Raw genomic sequence first — 4,613 nt, forward strand, 5'->3', positions numbered from 1 at the left:
AATAACAAATACAGTTTTCTTCTTTTATATTTTTTGTATTTTTACTGCATTTTTGATTTTCATATACATAACCGTCTTTCATTAAAAGAAGAATTTAATTTCTGAAGGATTTTTCATACAAATTTGAATAATAACTGCTATTTTTGTTGTCTTATTTCAACCTTTGTCCTTGTTTGGGCTACTGTATCGCTTATTTCTTTTTAATGTTTGCATTGTTCATAGGCTGTACTAATTTTGTGTAAGTAATTTAGAAATATATGAGGTCTTGCAAATCAAATAATTTGATGTAGGAAATTCTTGATTTTCATAAAATAGTTCTGAACTGCTATGACTGCGTGGAAACGAAGAAGTTCGGAAATGAAATATAGAGTAAGTAAACTTCTTCGCAATCGTATGTTGAGAGAATACGGTACATGTTTCATTTCTCCTTTCGTATGATCTTCTTGTAGACTAATCATGTTTCTTCTAATAATCTTTTATTTCACGTATCTGATTGGCCACAATTTTTTAAGAATAAATTTTTATAAATTTCTTTTTTGTTAAAGTTATTTTTTCTTTTTTAATTTATCTTTTATTACAGACTGTCACATTTCAATAAGAAAAGTTCTATTTATTTAATATTATTTATGTTTATTTCTACATAGAATTATTTATGGCATATTTATACTTAGGCTAAGTCTTTAAATTTGTTGGTTACTGCAAAACAAACATAACAAAGTATTTAAGTTGTTCTTAGATTATTATAATTTGTGAATTTGTCTGAATTGCTATTCTTCTATGATAAAATGATCTTAGCTTAATGCTGCTTTTGCTTTTTAATAAAATTTGTCAGTCCTTGTAACTATTTTTCTTTGTCAGAAAAAAATCACCATCCTATTGTTGTTTTTTAATGAATTTTGTTGTAAATTCTTAATATTATCCAATATATTTTTCTTACACATATTATACATTTTGTTTTCATCTGTTTTGTATTTTATGCTATTTTCTGCATTCACTGATCGTTCCTGTCTCCCAGCTACTCTAACTTTGATTATCCTTTTAGTTATTAATAGCAGTTTCATATGCAAGAAACTTTAATTATTTTTTTCTATATTTTTAGCATATTTATATACTTCACTATAAGTAGATTATTCTATTCTTTCTTTCTTTTATCCAGCAAGTATTTGTGTTATTTCTTCTATTATTGTTCAGTTTAAATTTATTATTATTTCTGTACCATCGGCTTCGTAACTCTATTTGAGTTTATTATGTGTGTATTACTTTTTGCAATGTTTTCCTGTCTAATTATGTGTTCTCCCATGTTTGCCAGTTTTAACATGTAGTTTATGCCTCATTTTATTATTTTGTGTTCCAAGACTATTCTTATTGCTTTTAATCACATAATCTGGCATTACATGGTATTTCAGTATGTATAATATTCTTTTTAGGAAATGTGTTTGTATTTTATCTATTCTTGTTGAGTAGTGGAGAACCCATATTCTTATACCATATACCTACACTGTGTATGGTTGACTTTGTCTTTATGTCAGATTACCATTAAAGCATTAATTTCTGTCCATAACATGAATGTTTTCGCTATAATATAAGTTGGGTTATATATATTTTTCCACTCGTACAAAATACCAAAAGTTGCCTTTGCCAAATCAATTTATATATTGATCACTACTTGTGAAACAATTGATCACTAAACTCAAAACTGTTATTTTTCGTTCTCATATTCATTTTCATATTCATGAAATAACATTAGAGGATACAAACAATGACCAGAAAAGAGTGATGCCCTGAAACAAAGTTTAATCTATTTATGTTCAATTTCATTTTGGGTTCTTCTACTTTATCTCTTATTTACAACCTTTTTATAATAATAGTTTTTCCTCTCTTTTCTTCTTTTAATTTTGTCTGACTCTTCTATTACCTCACTTTTTTTTGTTAGTTTGCTTCTTTCTTCTGCCCATTTTGCTTTGTTCATCTGCTCATTTTCTTTTCTTTTCTCCTACCTTTTTCTATATTCTGGTATCTTTCTATTATAATATAAAATCTCTCTTAATTAATGATAAATTTTTCTTACCTTCTTTAATTTGTCTTTCATATTCTTTGTTCCCTTCAACATTATATGTACTTTCTGTAGGATTTAAGGTTTGATTTAAAATCATTTCTTCATTTCCTTTTTTGTATAACTTATTTTCCTTGCTCCTACTTGTTATTTGTTTTTTGTCTTCTACTGCTATTTTACACTTTGTAATTTATTTTAGTGACCTTTCTCTTGTGTTTCTTTCTTATTGTTATGGTTACCGCTGCCCTCTCGAGCTTCTTTTATTTTGCTATAGTTTCCTAACGTCTGTCTTACTTTTTCTTGATTTTTTACTAAATTCACTGTCAGAATTTGTATTTTCTTGTTTTCCTTTTATTACACTCTATATTGTTTCCTTAATGTCAATCGCATGAATTTTGCAATTTGGCCAATTGTGGAAATTTACAACTAAACATGAAAAGCAATTAAATAACTCCGGAAATCAATGTATCTGAAATTTTCTTTCAAACCTTACTTTTCATACCATATTCAAGTGTAATTGTGAAATCAATTTTAATTTTTATATCCTTATTTTGCATTATACATCATATATATATATAATTCTTTGTACCATAATAATATAAGGAAATGACATTTTGATAAATAAACTAAGGAAAATGACTACTATTTTTGATATTTATATATGAATATATATTATTTTGTCATGAAATTCAATGCACACCTCAATTTAAACAAAAAAAGAAAAGGATGTAGAATTTGTTACAAAAGCGGAAATTTTTCACATTTATGCTCCAGGCATGAAACCCATGATATTTTCTCTTCACTTTTTAATTATATTTCCAATTATTTCGATTTTTCTAAATGCCCTTTCACGCATTTTTGCACACGCTATCTTTCCCTTGTTACTATTTCTGTTAGAATGTTAAATTATCTGTTAAAATATTACATTGCCTGTTAAAATTTAAAAAATTGAAAAAAAAGTCTGTTAAAATTCATTTTTTAGGAAATTTGAAGAGTTCTCGTTGCCAGAAATTTAAGGTGAATGGATTTTGTGATATTCAGGCAAACTGACTTCCGAGTAAGATAAAACTTCATAAATTCTTTCCTATGGTGCTTTGGTAAGTTCGTTTCTTTATTCGCTTTTAATTATGGAATGCATTATACCATTTAAAGAAGGTGATAAACTCCATGTATGCGTTATGTTTTCTATGCGTTATTTAAAATTACAAATGAAAAGAATACGTTTCATTTTTGTTTTGTTATATACATATTTGTATTAATGGGATCATAATTCTTGGGATCATACGATACCAATATTCTGTTTTGAGTGAGCCCAAAAAGAAAACAGTTTACCTCACGACGTTTATGAGGTTGAAATTCTGAAGGTAGGTCTCTTTTATCTTTTCTTGTGGTTCTTACAGCTGAGACCTTTGGATTTTAACTCGTAAACAAGTTCGCTTAATGTGCGATTTATAAATATTTACATAGAACTGTCCAGTCAATAAAGTTGTTTTCTTCCTGAAAGGACAAACTGGCACGGTCGAATTACGATTAAATTCTTAGCTCGCGTGCTAACGTCGAAATATCTGCACACGCGAGGTTTTTGAATAATTTCTATCGAATTCATTTTCTTTGAAGATTCTCCACCGGTACAACATTTTGGGACCAACATTTATATTTGATAAAATATTACCAACGCTACCGTATAACATGGCTAAGCGCAAAGCAAAGATAACTTTTATATTATCATTGTTTGAATTGTATGTATTGGGAGAAAGATTATTTATTTCCATTATTACCTTCTTCCCTAACCAATGCCTCATTTTCTTTCATAAATACAAATTTAATAGATCGGCAATAAAATATTGACGAGGGTTCAGATTTTGACCACAGCACTTAATTATATTCATCTAAAAAGCAAATACAAACAAAAGCAATTACAAACAAAAGTTCTGTTTCAGATGAACTTTGTGTAAAGTGACTTGGAATCCAGCTTTAACTGGTTTAAAACATGCATGGATTATACTCTTCGCTATTCCTAGGACATTTACAAATTATTGTGTTTGTCCTTCTCAAGTTAGAAATTCCACTTTTTGTGAAAACGCTATTGTAATTATCCGAAAACAGTTTATTTAACATTATTTGGCGTCCTTTAGCTTTGTGCCTATTCGTTTCTATACATGACCAACATATTCTTTCTTTTAAACAACAATGTCTTCGTATGGATTAATGTCTTTATGTGTTTCGCTATCTCCATCTCCAATACATGTACTATACTTGGCATGATGTTTCTTTCCTGATCTCATAAACATTTCTGTGATGACATAAGTTTCCACTTTATCAGCACTGATATGGTTTATAGTGCAATTATCTTTGTCACCTTCATACTAATCATTGTACTGTTCTGTGCCCGTTTTATTCTCCCATGCAACGCTGCAAGATTGGGAAACCTAGATTTTACAATTATATCAAGCACATTCTTACTGTGTTTCCCGAGGAGTGTAGCAAGCCCGAACGAAAAATTCAATTCTCTCATTTTCCTGGCGTTCTCTCTTCCGAAACGCTAACTTTTCTTCTGTCT

General features: G+C 28.7%; 1 long non-coding RNA gene across 1 annotated transcript; it reads left to right on the forward strand.

The window, feature by feature from the left end:
* Positions 1-233: 233 nt before the first annotated feature.
* Positions 234-3,537, forward strand: LOC117241198. The gene is made up of 3 exons (XR_004494923.1): positions 234-369; positions 3,036-3,150; positions 3,454-3,537. It is a non-coding gene; the product is annotated as an uncharacterized LOC117241198 (long non-coding RNA).
* Positions 3,538-4,613: the final 1,076 nt, after the last annotated feature.

This window comes from Bombus vosnesenskii, unplaced genomic scaffold (assembly GCF_011952255.1).
Source record: "Bombus vosnesenskii isolate JDL3184/JDL3185 unplaced genomic scaffold, Bvos_JDL3184-5_v1.1 scf7180000015384, whole genome shotgun sequence".
Classification (NCBI taxonomy): Eukaryota; Metazoa; Arthropoda; class Insecta; order Hymenoptera; family Apidae; genus Bombus; species Bombus vosnesenskii.